The sequence below is a fragment of the Suncus etruscus genome, chromosome 8 (genome assembly GCF_024139225.1).
Source record: "Suncus etruscus isolate mSunEtr1 chromosome 8, mSunEtr1.pri.cur, whole genome shotgun sequence".
NCBI classification, from domain to species: Eukaryota; Metazoa; Chordata; class Mammalia; order Eulipotyphla; family Soricidae; genus Suncus; species Suncus etruscus.
Genome location: NC_064855.1, coordinates 86,602,120 through 86,621,801, shown reverse-complemented (window position 1 = coordinate 86,621,801; position 19,682 = coordinate 86,602,120). Strand labels below are relative to the sequence as shown.

The following is a 19,682-nucleotide window of genomic DNA, read 5'->3' as shown; positions in this document are numbered from 1 at the left end:
AATTCAACTATGAAAAAGTCTGTAAACCATGATGATATAAATAAAAATAAATAAATATTGGGGCCAAAGAGATAGCACAGCAGATAGGGCATTTGCTTTTCACATGGCATATCTGGGTTCAATACCTGGCATTCCATATGGTCCCCCAAGCCTGCCAGGAGTGATTCCTGATCGCTAGTGGGTGTAGCCCCAAATCTAAAAATAAATATATAATGTATGATATATCATTATATCAATAAATCTAAAGATGTAGACATATAGCTAAAATTATTGACTATTTTATAAAAATGAGGACTATTTCCAAATATAATGTCTATTGATAATATGGGAATTATTGTACAGAGTTATACTCATCATTGAAACCTATATTTGGAAACAATAAATTATATTAATCATATAATTGCTATAATATAACATATATATTTAATATTCACTAATAGGATTTCAGTATTTTTAATTTCTATAGACTAGAAAGTTTCTTTTTAATTTTTATTTTTAGGATTTGGACTAAATCTGTGTGTGATTTGGCCTGACTTCTTGCTCTGCTCTCAGGGATTATTATAGGCCTGACTCAGAGGAATATATAGAGTATGGTTATTAAACCTAGGTTGGTGGTAAATATAAAGAACTCTAACAGCTATGCTCTCTCACAGAAAAATCTCTCTAAAACGTTTTTTATTATATAGCATAAGGCTCATCTATTGCTTTAACTTTATCCCTTATATAATTCCATATTATGTCTGATAAATTCTCATCAATTCATTGAGTTGTCCAAATATTTAGCATCAATGTTTTTCTTACAAAACCAGACTTAATTTTTCTATATTAGATTAACTATGCACGTATTTAGAAAGTTAGACAATAATTCTTTCTCAGTAAACATAATTACTAATGAACAAAGAATATCAATTTTAATATATGTAAAGACTGGTTTTCATAATGCATTATAGATAAAAGTACATTTTATGTATGAATCATCTTGAAATTAAATATTCATTTAGTAATTATTTTACTAATAAGCCTGGTTCATTTATTTCTACCAGAGTATAATATGTTAACATATTATAACACAATAATAATTTATTGGGTCAGAGGGGTGGCACAGGTTGCAGGGTTTTTGCCTTACACACGCTAACCTAGGACGAATCGTGGTTCGATTCCACCAACCCCCCATGTCCTATATGGTCCTCAAAGCCAGGGGCAATTTTGAGCACATAGTCAGGAGTAACCCCTGAGCGTCACTGGGTTTGGCCCCAAAACAGAACAACAACAACAACAACAAAAATAATTCTTAATTTAATGCATAATGAATTCCATGCAGGACAAATTTTTTTATTTATTTATGAAAATTTATTTTGAATTTTATTTTAAAATACATATTGAAACAGCAGTAGATTCACATTTTAACTAACAATAATCTAACTTTAATGTTAATTGTAATGAAGTAAAATATTTTGACATTATTTCAGACTTCATGAAGCTGTTTAATAAAATCCAGGTGTATTTTCAGTCTCAAAAAAATGACAAAACATATTGCTAACTGGATCTTACTTTTGATATGTCCAAATACAGGCACATGTAAACACAGCATATACACATAGAGATTCATCCATTTACACAGAAAAACCTGCATGTGTTTTTCTTTTCTGTTAAAGATGATTGAAAAAATTGACTTCAATTTTTTTTTCAAGTATGCAATCATTCTACTAAAAAGAAAAACTGGAATTTCTAAGAATTTTTTTTCAACAATCACAATTTTTACCCAAATATCAGAGGAACAAAATATATACTACTTCACTCTACTGCTGGGTGGTGAAGTCACATTCTTGAATGATGATTGGAGACCACATTCTTCTTTGGCCACTTTCTATTGCCTAGATAATATTATATCACATAGTTATCATTCTACATTAGCTTCCAGTGTTATCAATCCTGGAACATTAATAAGTATATTAAAAATCAATGATCAGTTTCTAACAACTACAAAATTAAATGAGAAAACATTTTAAGATTAATTATTTTAGGTTTGTTAATCTTCCTAAAAACAAAGATATAATTTACATCATGTGTACATGTGTACATCGATGTGTACACAGATTAAATTATTTGGACAAGTGGCCGGAGCCGTGGTGCTAAAGATAAGGTGTCTGTCTTGCAAGAGCTAGCCTAGGACGGACCACCATTGGATCCCTGGCATCCCATATGGTCCCCCCCAAGTCAGGAGCAATTTCTGAGCACGTAACTAGGAGTAACCCCTGAACATCAACGGGTGTGGCCCCAAAACAAAAAAAAAATATTTGGACAAATGACAATATGCATGTTACCATCATCCTAACCAGATATAGTCTATTTCTCTTCCCCAGTTCTTAAGTCAGAGAGAACAAATATTGGGTGAAACATAGGTAAACTGAATTAGGAGATAGATATGGAATGAAAACCATTGGCCTTGAATTACTAAATGGATATTACTAAAATTTCGGTAGGAAATATAGGGTTTGTGATTTTGAGGGAAGTAATAAGTAGGCTGAAATTATAGAAAAACATTGTTAGAGTTTTGGATTATTTGGTGGTGGGGTGAACTGATTATATATTAGGACTGTAAATATTAACTTTATTATAAATGTTACTTAAATCACAATAAGACTTTTAAACATATAATATTATGAATCAGATTAATGACTGACAGTAGTGATTAAGTGTTGAGGTATGCAAGGAAAATCTTTACTCTTTTATGATCTGACAATGGGACTTGTTTCTCAGTCTTGCTCCTGATCCCTTACAAGCAGTGATGCATAGAAATACAGTTTCCATGACAACTGTTCCACAAACTTATGGCAACCTCTATCATACTAACTGCTGAGTCCCTGCTCAGCAGACAGATGGAGATCCCGGGTTTATATCCTTTGTTTTTCCTGCTTCTTTTTACCTAAAGAATACATTTTAAAATAGAACAAATAATACCTTCTTTCCTTAAGATAACAGTCTGTATTTCAACATTCTTAATCTTTAATATGTAAAGGATTTGTAATAAAAGATGTGATCCATCCATTATTCAGCATATCAACAATAACTCATTTAGAACTATGCATATTCATTAAATAAAACAGAAGAGTGGAATTATATTTGATTAAATATTAATAATACATAAGTTCTATTTTTTTAAATAAGACTGCATATATTATTGTAGTGCTTGAGGTGCTTCTTAATAGTTAATAGCAGAAGCATTGCTATAGATATTCTTGCCTTGATTTTAGGGAACTGCTATAAAAATTATCACAGAAGATAGCTCTATTAGAACATATTTAAGGGTTTGCCATTAAATCTGTGCTAAAACTTAGAGTCAAGTTTTGTCTATAAAATAATTATTAGTATCCTACTACATCACGTCAATATATGGTACTTCATACTGATACTGAGAAAACTATAAATTGAACTTTCTTACATTCATTTTTAAACTGAGGTACTAAGATTTACAATACTTTTACTTATAATATTCACAGAGAAATCAGTGGGCCTGAGTGATAGCATAGCAGTAGGGCATTTGCCTGCATGTGGCCTACCTGAGACTGAACCAGAGATCGAGCCTTGGCATACCATATGATACCTCAAGCCTGCCAGGAGCAATTTCTGAGCACAGAGCCAGGAGTAACCCCTGAGAATCACTGGGTGTGGCTCAAGAAAACAAATGAAAAATATCCTACTAACACCATACCCATCATTAAAATAACTGCTTCCATGCTCACTTCGGCAGCACATATACTAAAATTGCAAAGATACAGAGAAGATTAGCAAGTCCCCTGCACAAGGATGCCACGAAAAATAACTGCTTCCTCTACCATGGTTTCAAGGACCATGTAAACTCAGTTCATAGGAAAATATTTTAAATATTTTTTACTTAGGGAATAATAAACTTTTTCTTCCAAAAATGGATATACACAGTCTTTCCTAGTAATAAGAAAGGAGTTAGATACCTCAAAATAAAAAAATTAAAATATACAAAGTTTCATTTTAGTATTATCTAGTTTACAAAATTATCATTTCAGATTGTTAATTTCTAATAATTAGCAACCACAGAGAATTCTAAATTTAACATCTATTCCCACAAACTAAGAGCAACAACTGACATTAAAAGAATTGGACTATAGCTCCTTTGATCTAATTATTATAAAAAAAAATACTAGCTTCCTGAAAAAAAATCTAAACTTTAATCATATATTTGAAAATTAATGCATTTTAGCTAGCCTTTGGGAGGCATTCAAATTAACATTAGAAATTTCATATGTATGTTTTATATTTGAAAACTACTGTGAATTGTTTTAATCTTTGGAAAGCTTTTTGAGAAACATACTTTTTGTTTGATTGTGTTGCATTTTAGAGATACGTTTGTCTCTGTGCTCACATATCTGTTCTCATAAAAGTTCTGGTAGACATATAATATCAAATAGCGTACATAAAATTTCTCCATAAAAGCATTTGCTAGTTCTTTGAACTCTCAGAATGAACCTGGGAATTAACCATTTTCTAAAATAAAGTAGGCATTCAACTTTCAAATGATCAAGCATCTTTGTATTTTTAACCAATGAACCAGAAGTGATCAGTGATCTGTGATCACAGAAACAAGTACCCCCCAAAGTATAATATGATAAAATAACGCAGGGCAATTTCATGTAGGGTAGGCCTACTGGGAAAATAGTTATATACTCTATTGCATGTAATTATAGTACTTGTTCCATTTTAATTTAATTTTTGTGCACTGTGCTCATTTCCTCAATTTTCTTTGCTATTGAATTCTCTATATTTTTTCCAAAAATAATACAACATAATGTTGCCAGGGTCTGTTGTTTGATATTCAAACACAGTTTGCAAATTTTTCCTTTAGTAATGAGGCAAGTACTGCATATCCTATGCAGGGTTTTTGTTTCCAAGCAACTTTTCTTTATTTCACAAAATCATTAAAAAAAAAATATGACTTTCTCTACCAAATTTTTTCTACAATCTTGCTCCAGTCCACAACTCCTTAATAATAATCTCTATTAATGAAGTAAAGTCTGTACACAACACTGCACGTATATAGATATATTGTTTGATGCTTATAATAAACTTTAAAGCAAATTTACATATGCACATTTTAAATATCGTGAAGTTCAAGTTCCCATTATTGTAATTGATTTGTGCATATTTAGACACAGCATGGTAGCAGCATGAACAACATTCTAATTTTTTCCATTTTTTTTCTCTAACATATATTTTAAGTCTTTGAAACTTTTGACTTTTTTAATTTCACCTATATGTTTCCTTCAAAATGTTGCCATGTCTATATTTATTAACCCCTTCTAGAATCAGACAAAAAGTTCACATTGTTTATTTTACTGCCTCTCGTAGATTATAGAATATAATTACACTAAGATGTTTACAATAAATAATCTTTTAAACTTTTGGAAAAATGTAATATTAGGCAAATTATTACTAATACAACTTGTCCATATATAGCATTATATCAATCCATTATTCAAAAATGCTTTTTATAATATGTATATAATTTGATTCTTATGTCCTTAGATTCCAGCTTCCAAGCTCAACAAATATATCCTACATAAGGTGTGGTGTTCTCACGATAATTTCTACCTAAGATGTGATGTCTCACAGACATGTAATAGACTTGGATGTCACTTCTGTCTTCATTCCATCAGTCAAAGAAATAATTAAATGAACCCCAACATTCAACCCCAACAAGTTCAAGTATGAGTTCAAAGAGACACATATCTTGCTAACTGAGCTGCTGACCCAAATGCAGTCTCTGGAAAATTGCATCACTGTATAATATGTGGGACCTAAGCGTGATTTCTAAGCACTGCCAGGTTAATTACCTCAATTCAAGTTAAATAATATTTTTGAAGTGTCAGTTAATACTTCCTTATCTGTAATATATAGTTTAACAGCTTCTTTTTGTGGGGAGTGATAGCTAACAATTCCCATTTCTTCTGCATTTATGCGGTCTTCCCAAAGAAAACACTAAAAAGTTCTCTTCCTAACATAGTTTCAAATTTAAAACTCAAATCCCTAAGGTAGTTTCAGCATCTTTCCAGATATAGGTCATTGCCTTTTTGTTCCCATTCTACATGTGTCTACTCATAAACTCAAGAGAATACTAAGAATGAGCCAAAATAAAAACATCAAATATGTTTCCCATTTAATGGAATGTGGTTGATTCACAAAAATACTGTTTCAAGAAATCCTAAAAATGCTGGCAATCTGTTATTAGAAATTCCTTCTAGCTAAAATCATGCAATGCTGCTTAATTAATCACCCCCTATAATTTAAATCAAAATATTTCTCTGCCAACAACTATTGACTCTTCTAAGTAGTAATCTTCCCTTTATCTTATATTCCTATTAATTTTACCATTGTAAAATATTTCGATAGCACCCAGTGTGTGACAATAGAAGAATATGGAGAATTTTACATTTTGAAAACTTAAATTCCTTTATATAAAGTGTCTACGCTATATTTTTATAATAATTTTTATTGTGAGCAAAAAGTGAATAACAAATTTTTCACAGTAACATTTAAAGTACATAGTGACAATGAATCAGGGCCATTCCCATCTCCAGGGTTGTCCTCCCTTCACCCCTTTTTCCAGATGTGTCCCATATCTCCCTCCTTTGCCCACCCAGAGTGATAGTGTAACAGTTTCCCTCTGTATATAGCTTGTTTCAGATAGGGTATCAATTTTGTTGTTGTTGACTTTGGGTTTGGTGTTTAAGTCTGATTATTTTTTAGTTCAAGCAATATTCACACAGCCGTTTGGTCCTGGTACCACTCATTTTTATTTTCCTCCTCAATTCATGAGGCAGAACAAGATGATTCTAGTTGTGTTGCTCTTATGGAAGAAGAAAAATAATTTGAAACCCAACAAGCAGTTAAAAAATAAATAAAATAAAAACAGTAACTCTCAAAAGAATAAAAAGCACTCAGCAACAGCAACAACAAAAAAATCACCAAATAATGGCCATAAGAGTAAAAAAGAAAGAAAAGAAAAAATAAAGTATGCTGGTGTGGCAAGGTTTTGTGCCCCCCCCCCCAGTTTTTTTGAATAGGCACAGTAAATATTGGGGAGGTAAGAAAGGGAATTTCTTTGGCCTAAGAGATTCAGGTTTTCTCCCCTCCCTCTGCAAGCATACTGTCATGGTAACAACTACTTGCTCTGTACATACTAATTATCACTCCCCAAGGTCTTTTTTTATGGTTCCAGGACTTCCCGCACAGTTTCTACGCTATATTTTTATATCAATATTCAGACATTTCTTTGGGCTCATAGTCACACCATAATTTTCAAAAATGATCTGTCTCTCAATATAAACTCAATTATGAGTACTTAGAAAATATTAGTCTTCCTTTCCCTCCAACCTCTTCTCTTTCACTAAATTGAATCATTTTGTCTGACTAAAAACTTTAGTTGGGTTATTAATCCAGAACCCATTCTTAACAATGGTCTTATGAATGGAAATATATCTCATTTTCTAAAATGTTTTAATAATTTTCTTTGTGACTAAAAATGAATAACAAATCTTTCACAGTAATACTTAAGGTATATAGTGACAATGAATCAGGGCAATTCCCACCACCAGGATTATCCTCTCTCCACCCCTTTTCCCAGCATGTGTCCCATATTTCACTCCTCCCCCCACCCCTCCCCCAGAGTGCTAGTATAACTGCTCCCCTCTGTGCATAGCTTGTTGTAGATAGGGTATCCATTCTGTTGTTGTTGTTGACTTTGGGTTTGGTGTTTAAGTCTGACCAATTTTTATTTCCACTCAATGTTCATATGGCTGTTTGGTCCTAGTAGCATTCATTTTTATATCACCCTTAATTCATGAGGAGGAAAAAGATGATTCAAGTTGTGTGGTTCTGCTGGAAATATATCTAATTTTATCTTTGATTAGTAAAAATGTGGTAGTGGTTTAATTTCTCATATTTTTTAAATCCTGGAATCTCTGAATTTTTTTTTATTTCTTCACTTCTTGAAACAGGATAATTCATTTTTTAGGATGTCATTTGGGTAGTACCTTATCCAATGCAATCAATAACACACACTTCTTATTAGTGACTTTTTCTAGAAATTCCTTTTGCCAAGGTCATAGCATCATCAAGTATATGTGCTACTGTCAAGTAGTCTGAGACAAGTGGGTTTTAAGAGTTTCATTGAAACTATTAACATGACACATATTTTAGCTTCTATAAACCATTTCCTCGTTTTTTGACCTGGCTCCAAAGTCTATCCCAAATATTTCCCGTTAACATTAATTGTTATTACATAGCAGCATACAACTTTTTTTTCTTTGTACTTGACATTTGAAAATGACACTCCTGGTGAAATTGAAGAAGAAATTTTGACAGGACAGCTCTTGTCATACTAGGATCACAATATTGCTTTTTGGTCCACTTTTCATCCTTCTTACTGTATGAAATGTGATCACTTTAAACTGCTACAATAGCCACTTTAGTTTGTATTCATATCTTGTCTTAGTTTTGTGACTGCACAGATTCATCCTGAAGGGATGTGGGCTTTTTTGGAAAACATGAAAGAAAGGAAAAGAGCAACATTTACTTTGAACTGATTATAAAAGGAAAGTGTGTTATCATTCTCCTGAGTCAAGTTACGATATATTTATTTTTGCATTTGTTTCTTTTACACAAAACAATTAATTTTTAATTTGCTCATTTTTCAATAGAGTATTTAGAAACTTGAAGCTTAAAAATAAGATATAATGTTATTTTTTTTTTACTTTTTTGTAGCATTGCTTTTTAAGAAGTAAAATTATTTCAGTAGTCTTTAAAATGTGAACACATTTTTTCCAAAGCGGATTACAAATCTTTCACAGTAATATTTTAGGTACATAGTGACATTTAATCAGGGGAGTTCCCAGCACCTGTTCTCAACATGCATCCCATATCTCCCTCTTTTAACTCCCAGGTTTCTAGTATAAGTGGTCCCCTCTGTCTAGTATGTTGTAAATTGGGTATCAATTCTGTTGTCATTGGCTTTGGATTTGGTGTTTAAGTTTAATCATTTTTTGTTTCTACTTAATGTTCATACGACTGTTTGGTCTTGGGACCCTCCATTATTTCCCCCTCCATTTGTGAGGCGGAACAAGATGGTTCTAGTTGTGCAGTTCTGTTTGAAGGAAATAAAATAAAATGGGGCAAATATCAAGCAAGCAGAAAATGGGAGGACTCCTTCTAGAGTCTATATATATCAATTTAAGAGAAGAAAGGGAAAAAAAGAAAAACATAACAACAATACAAAAAATAAAAGATAAAAAAGTCAAACAAAAACTTGAAAAGCACCACAGGAATATAGATAGATAATAGCCACAGAATAACCATGGTCCTGAAATAATTGCAAAAAAAAAAAAAAAAAGCACACAATGAAAAACAACAAACAACAACAATAACAAAACTAAAAAAGTAATTTGTGCTTTTTTTTTTTTCTTACATAGGCACAGTAAATATTGAGGAGATTAAAAAGAGAATTCCCTTGGCCTAAGAGATACAGGGTTTCTCCACCCTTGAAGTATACTGTCATGGGAATAACTACAGACTTTGTACATGCTTTTTTACTATCCCCTAGGTCCTTCTGTGGTGTCTGGTGTAAGTGAAGAGATTTTTATATTTGCATGTTCCTCTTGTTACAGAGGAAGAGATGACTCCCAACAAAAGGAAAAGTGTTCCCTCCCAACAAAAGGAAAAGTGTTCCCTGAATGACTTGGGTGAAGTAGTAGGAAAGATAAAGCAGTAACTGGAACAGAATCTATGTCTTCTTCCTCTCCCCAACTTATTCACCCAGAAAATGTTTGGGTAATCTAAAACTAATATGTCAATGCATGTTATAGACATTACACCAGATCTATTAGGCAGTCTTGTTCATCTAACAGGTATATGATTCCTGCCACAGGACGTCTAGAAGAGTTCTCTTTCCAGTATGAAAATTCCTTCCTTCCTTCCTTCCTTCCTTCCTTCCTTCCTTCCTTCCTTCCTTCCTTCCTTCCTTCCTTCCTTCCTTCCTTCCTTCCTTCCTTCCTTCCTCCCTCCCTCCCTTCCTCCCTCCCTCCCTCCCTCCCTCCCTCCCTCCCTCCCTTCCTCCCTTCCTTCCTTCCTTCCTTCCTTCCTTCCTTCCTTCCTTCCTTCCTTCCTTCCTTCCTTCCTTCCTTCCTTCCTTCCTTCCTTCCTTCCTTCCTTCCTCCCTTCCTCCCTCTCTTTTTCCATCTTATGTCCTTTCTTCCTTCTTTCCTTCCTCCTTTTCTTTCCTTTCTTTTTTTTTTTTTTTTTTTGAGGGGGCATACCCAGTGACACTCATGGGTTACTCCTGGCTATGTGCTCAGAAATTGCTTCTGGCTTGGGGGACCATATGGGATGCCAGGGATTGAACCGAGGTCCGTCCACATACAATGCAAATGCATTTCTGCTGAGCTATCGCTCCTGCCCTGGAAAGAGGAATTTTTCTTCACAGAAAGTAAAGTCAGTTATAAATTCTACACAGACTTCTAGGTCAGTCATTTTCTGTCACAGAAAAGTAATTTAAAAGGAGATGAATAATGAATTAACATAAGTTTATTTGGAAGTAAGAGAACAAAAAGTGAAAGGAAGGAGGAGATATAACATGCTCCCAAGATATCATGAATTTCTTTAGAGTGAAAAGAATAAGGATACACAAGAATAGATCCTAAAGTATGAAAATATGACAGATAAGGATGTGGGCAAAAGAAAGGATGCACTCATCTTAGAGAAAAATGTAGGTAAATGTTTACCTCTTCTATCAAATTCGTTTTATAAAAAACAAATTAGTTTTTTATACAATTTTGCCAACCTGTACTCAAGTCCTTTCCTAGTGTGGTCTCCAATCAAATGAGGTTGGAGCTGCATTATGCCTTCTAACTTAGCTTTTGTTCCAGCAGTGGAGGCTCTGGACATTGAAAACTTTATTCAGACTATCTTACAGACTGCATTATTTGGATGGATTCAACGGGTTGATTTAGGATCCATACAAAAAATGTTTCTCAGTAGCAGACTCATTCTTTTTTTTTTCTGCCTGCAACATTCTATTTAAAATTGAATTTTTATTTTCACTCTTGTATTAGAGTGATTACAATCATTCTGGTCAGGGCAAAAAGGAAGACACCCTTCTGGATTTTTCAACAGGCAAATAATGTTAAAAATTGGGAGGGGGGAATATTGTTAAAATTGTTTAAAAACAATCTTGTAATTATATATATACACACATAAGTTAAATGGGAGCAATTCATTTAAACAGAGTGACTACACCAGGTGTCTCAGATTATCTTCAATAACTTCAATGAGGACAAAGTGAAAAGGAAAAAAGACAATTAAGGGCTATTATCAAGAAAACATAAAATAAACAAAGATATCACTATTATGCAAATTTAAACTTTGTTCTCCCTAAAGAAAGACATCAGATCATTATGTCTTCCCAAAGAGTAAAGGCCGTTTCTTTATAGAACTTTTAAATATGCAAATATTTTTTTAACATTTCCAGTATCCAAAGTCTCTGTTATGAAATAAACCCTTTTTTTGAAAAATAGAATTTAGGGTAGCAAAGATGTACAGTATATACTCAAATATAAGCCGAGTTTTTTTTTTTACTTGATTTATACTTAGGTCATACAGGTTATTTGATTCGGTGTGTGTGCCCAAATCAAATGTACAGACTCCAGGCAGCTTCTGCAGTCTGCTGGAGGGGGTGGTGCTTCAGCTCGGTCCACAGGTTCCGTCTGAGCTAAAGAGGAAGGCGGCTGAACTGAACTGTATAGCACTGAACTATTTAACCTACAATATTCTGCACTTTGTATGAGACCGACAGCAGTGATGATGGTATCTGTGAACTCAGTGATGATGACAATGTCTATGCTAATACCCTCACATCAGATACAACTGAAGCTCTGTTTGGACAGATGAGGAGGAGAAGGATTTTAACCTTTGTGATTTAGCTTGATTACCTGTTTAGCTATGGTTTTCTGCACTTTATTTAAAGTTTTAAAGTTATTGTTCCTAGTTTACAGTTTTCTTTAGCAATAAATATGGAAAAACATTTAACCTACTTATTTCTCAATGACTGTAATTATTTTGTAATTATTGTAATTATTGTTGTAATTAATTATTGTAATTGTTTTGGGTATATATTTTTATTTTGGAAATTTAACAATGGCTACTGCATTTTATCACCTCAGCTTATACATGATTCACTATGTTTTCACATTTTTAGTGTGAAATTGGGGGGTGTTTAGCTTATATTCTGGTTGGCTTATACTTGAGTACTTATGGTAATTTCTTACTTTACACTGGCAAGTTTTTTTTTTTAACAATTTATGGTATCTTATTATACAGGTACAGTAAAAACAAGAAGTAATAACTTGTTTATATTTCTAACATTTTCATAATTTGGACCTAAATAAAAGGCAAATTATTGGTACAGAAGGTCACAAAGGAGGCCTATGTGGTGTCTAATAACCTTGATGACCAATGACCAAGGTCTAGCTGCATCCAGATATCAGAAGAAAATTAATTTAGCAGTTTTGTTCAGTTTAAACGGTCCACATTCTTGGAACAAAATTTAAAACAAAATCACATGTACCAACATTATTAAAATATAAAAGGGCAAATGTTTGATCTTTTTTCAATTTATCTTTAGGAGTATCTTCCTGAAAGTGAGAGCTTCTCTTCATTCTCTTCCTTTTCTTTCTATTCCCTTTGATAAAAATCATTCCTGATTTTGACTATTTAATCTCAGATTCCTGAGCACCTCCAAGTGTGACTCTAAAACAACAGCAAAAATAATATTGTGCTGTTCAAAAGGATATGCCTAAAAACAAGCCATGCAAGTGTATTAATTTTATTCTGCTGAGGGTCCCATAGTTTTTTCTTATGTACATTCATTTATTTCAAACATGTATTTCATTTATGCATTCATTTATTATAAGATGTTGAAAAGTTTGTGCTTCATTATTATTTTAAATTTTTATTTGCAAATTGCTTCTATCAAATAACCCTTGATCTAACTTGTTTATTTATTGCTGAGATTATGTTTTAAGAAAGAACTCTTTAAACATTAAAAAAGACATACAAAAGGATATTTTTTTTGCCTTTAACTTCAGGATTTCCCTGAAGTGAGCACAGCATTTTGTTTGACCTCAAGAGGAAGGTCGATGTAGAGACAGGGCTTGCTCTGCCTTTTCAAAACATTTAGAACATTTCACCTGACTCAGTGCTCTGGGGACAGTGCTTTATTTATTAGTTTTAGAGCTACTACAGAGAATGCTCTACTTCTGTTATTTTAGCAGACTGGGAAGGCTATGACTAGCATAAGGATGATTCTAAAATTTATAGACTATAAAACAATGTATGAATTCAGAAATTCCTTTAAATTTGAAGAAAATAGTTTGTGAATGTCACAGATTAAAAATTGAAATTCTGTTCTGAAAGTATATAGTATTTTTTGCTTACTCTTAGCATTAATAAGTATACATCAAAGTTGAGTCTGTGGATTAGGATGGAAATTTGTCTCAAAATATATGGCCAAACAAGCACAATGTATTATTTAAATACCCATGAAAGTCATTGGCATGGTATTCTACTTAATAGTAAAAGAATAACTAAAGAAAAATGAAAAAGCCCTTAAATAGATAGCATATACTAAAAATTTTAAGTCAAATAATAACCTGAGTATCTATATTGATATTAAAGATTGATATCAAAATCAAGTAAAGCAAATAGCCATATATAGACACGCCTGAGTTTGCATAAGTGAATAGATACCTTGATCCTCCTTATCATAATATACGCACACATCATACATTAAATAGATTAAATTACTCTTGAAAGATTCTTATTTATCATCATATAAAATTCAATGCATATTAAGGGAATTAATAAAAAGACTTTGGGTCTTGGAATTCGGGTTGTTTTGGAGATTACCTTATTGAATAAAGTTCAATAGTGTAGCATAAGGGGCCGGTGAGGTGGCGCTAGAAGTAAGGTATCTGCCTTGCAAGTGCTAGCCAAGGAAGGACTGTGGTTCGATCCTCAAGCATCCCATATGGTCCCCTCAAGCCAGGGGCGATTTCTGAGCGCTTAGCCAGGGGTAACCCCTGAGCATCAAACGGGTGTGGCTCGAAAAAAAATAGTGTAGCATAAGCTTAAATAGGTATAAATAATATAAGCTATGTAAGAATTAAGATACTTCTATTATAAAACATACATATGAAAGTTTCAAATAGGCAGATATTAAAAAAGTCATACATTATTAGCTATTGATTTATTGTGATTGAGTTTTAAACCAAATTATACTTATTTTTAGAAGCATAAACAGGTTCTTCAGGATCTTGGATTATATTTTAAAAAATCTACTTTAATTTTTATAAGTAACTTCCTAATTAGATTCATACTGGGATGAATGTGATTTTCAAATTCTCCTTTTAAAATCCCTTGTACGATGACCATTCTGTTAAATTAAGAAGAATTTATAAAACAGAGAGCAAGAGAAGAAGAACAAAAGAGAGAGGAAACTATTTTGGGAGCCAGCATTTTCATTGAATAAATTCATTAACAATAAACAAAACTAATATTTGTGAATACATCTATATTTGTTTAAGAACCTCATAAACAAATAAAAGAGGGATTTCATGAAGTTTCATAAAATAGAGTGAAAAAAAGTACTCTAATTCATTTGCTAAGACAAAATCAAGGTAGCTTTTAATACCAAACCCTCTTGCACTTCACACCCTGAAGGTAATCACAGAGTACTCATTTTATAAAAATTAAGGTTTATTTACTACATAGCAAAGTGTCAAACTATATATCAAGATCTCAAACCCAAGCCTACCACACTACCTGAACTAAATCTTTTACACTTGATTAGACATGCTACTGAACAACTCTCAGATAGGTGAAAGATGGGGGTGGTCAGGGAGACTAATAATGCTTACATCTAGTCATGTGATTCTGCATGCACCAGATTTCATGGATTTTTTTTTTACACTTATAATGGAAGTATCTGGTAATCACCCCTGAAGAGGTTATAAAATGTAATAGGGGCAGTGCTGTATATTGTGGCCACTTATTGATAAAAAGTAAACCTATAATGCCAATTGTTTCTTTTTGTTTGTTATCATTGTTTGTTTCTTTACTTTTTGACCTTAATTTCCCTTGTTGGCAATATTACAGGTACAGGAGTTAGAAACTATAAGAAAGCAATAAAACCAAAACATATTGCAAGATTTCCTATGGATATTTGTTCTGGTTGCTTCAATAAAGTGAATGCCGTGAGGAAGAATGGAGAGGGGAGTTTGTAAATTGTCAGGTGGCTCTAGGTTTAAGATATTCAAACAGATATAAAAGTGTGCCAACTTAATTATATTGCAACTTTAAAATTAATATTAGAACCAGATAGGTTAAGAAATATGAATAGAAACTGCTATAATTTTTACAATTTTCTTAATGATAAAGTGAATTTGAGTTTATATTATAGAATGCCTTATTTTTAAGCATGTTATGCTAAAGTATACTGGACTAAAATGTTCTGATGTATGCAATCTACATCACAAGTATAGGTGTGTTGGCTGATGAAAAAATCCAAAGCACATGTGTATGGGAGATATAGAGCAATATGGTACAGGTGAAAATTGTTAACTGAATTTGTAAGGGGTATGCATGTAATATTTTCTCATTTTTAACAAAAATGGTAAATTTAAATGATATTTGAATAAATATGGGGCAAATGCTACATGTAACCCTAGAGAAGAAGAAAAACTTTCTCAACTCAAAAGATAATGTGAAAAGGTATATGATCACAAGGTAGTGAAGAATAAAGAGATAAAACATTTAGGAGGACATAGATGTATGATCCATATGGAAGTTATAATCCAAACTTCAGTATAAATAGACCATGATGGAATTCTGGGCTTTATGATTTGTTTTACTCAGTATAAGTTTAATTTTTCCTGAGAATGAAATACAATTACTTACAGTGTGCCAGATTGCCTGCTTTATAAACTATGCATCGAGGAAAGCATGAAATTAAGGCACAAAAGGGCTTAAGCTTCAACATATGCTTAGAGAACAACTTCACATCTGTCCACTTCAGATGGCAGCATATTAAATAACTAGCTCTTTGTTTTGTTAAATTCATCTAATATCTGTCTAGCCTCAGATATCTGTATGTAAAATAAGGATTTTTGCTTATGTTTTTATTTATAGTGTACCTTAAAACCATACAAATATTAATTTTTGAGTAAGTCTTAATAATAAATGAATGCTTTTTCTGTTATTGTTATATCCTGCAATGCTCAGATATTACTCTTGATGCACACAAGGATCACTCTTGGCGAGCTTGGAGAACCACAAGTAGTTATGAAGATAGAACCTTGTTGTTGGCCATGTACAAGGCTAACACCCTATCCACTGTGCTACCTGTCAATCCCATTAATTTTTGGTTTTTGGGACACATCCGGTGACATTACTCCTGGCTATGAGCTCAGAAATTGCTCCTGGCTCAGGGAACCATATGGGATGCCAGGGATCAAACCCAGGTCAGTCCTAGGTCAGCTGCATACAAGCAAACTTCCTATCATTTTCTATTGCTTAGCCCCATTAATTAATATTTTATACTGTTCTTCTACTAGTCAGTGATAAGTACTCTTATACAGGTTTTTAATCAGTGGTTAACCTCAATAGTTATATGTTTTATTCATGAATTATTGTATAGATAGTTGCATTTTTCAGGAGTGAACTTTTTGAATAATGATGAACTTGTGACAATTTTATAATATGACTACATTCAAATTTATACACATAAATTATTTGCATTTTTAATTTATTATTATTTAGAATAAAATAGACAATGTCATAGAATATTTTATATATTGTACAATTTTCTATCTTAGTCAATTAAAGAGATCATTTTAAAATAGTTGCTTCAAAGAAATAGTCACAGAAATCAGATAAAAGGAAAACAATGGAAACAAAAAATAGACACATATAATTAACTAGTGTTTGAAAAAGGAGAGAAACCAATACAATAGGAACAAAAGAATCTTAGCAAATGATGGAATTAAGATATCCACATATCAAAAATGAATCAATATGTCACCTGTAATTTGTATCAAAAAACCCACAAAAATATTAATCCTTGGTGTAAAATATAAAACTATAAAATTCCATGGAGAAACCAGAGGAAATATAGGTGACCTTGATTCTTATCTTTATAGATTAAATAAAGCATCAAGGACGTGAAAGTGGAACTGTCAAGTTACATTTCTTCAAACAAAGAATTTAAGTTCCTCTAAAGATGCTGTCAGGTGTGTGAATAAACAATTCATAGACTGAGAGAAAATATTTCCTATTGACATATAAAGTACTCTTATATAATATATAAAAGAATCTTTAAATTCAGTACTACAAAAATATGTAGCACTTTTGAAAAATAAAAATTAACCAAAGACCTTAACAGACATAATAATTCAGACAAGGTAAAGAGCAAATAATCATATGAAAAGATAATTCATATCAAATGTCAGCAGGGAAATATAAATTAAAATAACACGTAGTTGCCTCTCCAAGCCTTTTAGGATGACAACAATCTAGAATTCTGTCAGTACAAAGTGCTTTTGAATGTAGAAGTCACAACCTGATTTATTGTTTATAGGATTGTAAAATGATACAGCTACTGTGGAAAAGCTTGGCAAATGCATATTCCCCCCTTCTGCATCTGCATATTTTAATTACAAAATCAAACATACCTTGACTTATAATGCAAACTGAGCTTCTTAGTATCTAGACAAATGAATTCAGAATATATGTTTATTCAAAAATATACTATCTAGGGAATTTTATAGAATCTAAATATATATTTGCTAAGATTTACAAGCAATTAAAATATCCTTAGTAGGTGATATTCTTTAGTAGGTGATTTAAATAAATTCTAGTAGATGCAGAGAGTAGCATACAATTTGGTATATAGTGGGAATGAATGATATATCAATAGAGGACACTGAGGAAACTTAACACATATTAAGTACTTAGTGAGATGGTAGAACAGTTTGTAATATGTATATTATAAAGTGTAATTTCTACAATATGGTATTCTGAAAAGATAAAAACCATTGAAGGAGCAAAAGGATCAGGAGTCAGGGAAGAATGCATAAGCAGAGCAATAGAAGTATTTTACATGGAAAGATTTTTAAATTGTAACTCTAAAGATAGTTTGCTGTCATTTTACAATATTTTCAAACTTATAGATTTTGGGCACCAAGATGTGTCCTAATGTAAAAGATGGGATTTATCTGATAAACATGTGTGTGTTTAGTTTATTAATTAAATGCACACAATTAAATGGGGAAATTGAAAATATAAGAGGTTGTGTGGGGCTGGTTTGAGAACTAACAGGAACGATCGCTGACTGCATGGTCTGGAGTAATCCCTGAACACTGCCAGGTCTGGCTCAAATATCAGAACCAAAAAAACAAATAAATGTAATGTGGGTACGCCTGAGTACAAGAGTGGAGCAAAGGGAGGTTTCAGTAATCCTTGTAACTTCTGTTTTTTTGTGTTCTGAATATAAAACTGTTACCAAAAAAGGATAGTAGATACCTATAGAAAATAGAGAGTGACATAGATATATTAACTTTCAGAATAAAACAATAAAAAATTCAAAATAATATATTATATATGTATATACATATATATGTATATATGTGTATATATACATATATATGTATATATACACATATATACATATATATATACCAGTAGTAACATTTGATGCACAAAACAACAATGTACTTTAACTTTATGAATTCAACCTTCTGTTGAGTTTTTCATGTCTCTTTGTTAGCTTTACATAATGACAAAAGAACCTCTACTCTCCAGGTTGTTTCAACATAAGAAGGAGAAAGTCACATTAATCATAGTGGAGAAGCACAAATAAATAGAAGGGTAGATTTCATCCATGGTGCTGTATAGGGAGAAATATGGTCTTAAAAAAACTTAACTTATAACAACAATAAGGGTAACACCAATGGTTTTTAAGGCAGTGACTAATGAAAAACTCATTTGAAAAAGAGTTGAGGATGAATAGAGAATAAATGGCAATTCTTTGAGCTACCTCAGCTAGTGAACCATTCTGGAGAAATACTCTGATGTGCAAAACACTCTGTTGGTGCAGTTGCAGATACTTGTTATTGACCTCTGTTTAACTATTTATGCTCCTAAGAAAACTTATGTCTTACCTAAAAATATTTTTTTGTGTTTAAATTAGTAAAAAAAAAATAATTTTTTGTTTTGGTTTTTGGGTAACATCGGTAGTGCTCAGGAGTTACTCCTGGCTCTACACTGAGAAAATGTTCCGGGAAGACTCGGGGGACTATATGGGAAGCTGGGATTCAAACCACCATCTTTCTGCATGCAAGGCAAATGCTCTGCCTCCTTGCTATCTCTCCGGCCCCATAATTAGTAAATTATTTTAATATTCAAGAAACAATAAAATGTAGTGGCTAAAAACATGAATTCAAGTTCATTCCTGCAACTATGGACAAATTACCTCTCTGTTCCAAAATCTTATCATTTGCAACCTAAAGTTTTTTATTTCTCAAAATATTTTTGAAGTTTCAAGA

The 19,682-nt window shown here is 32.3% G+C and overlaps 1 protein-coding gene and 1 non-coding gene across 2 annotated transcripts in view; both read left to right on the top strand.

Annotated features, from left to right (window-relative positions):
• KLHL1 (kelch like family member 1) overlaps nt 1–19,682 on the top strand; it is a 317,531-nt gene that overhangs the window by 61,815 nt on the left and 236,034 nt on the right. The gene's annotated exons all lie outside the window — the stretch shown is intronic.
• LOC126017131 (U6 spliceosomal RNA) lies at nt 3,736–3,843 on the top strand. Its single transcript, XR_007498800.1, has one exon. It is a non-coding gene; the product is annotated as a U6 spliceosomal RNA (small nuclear RNA).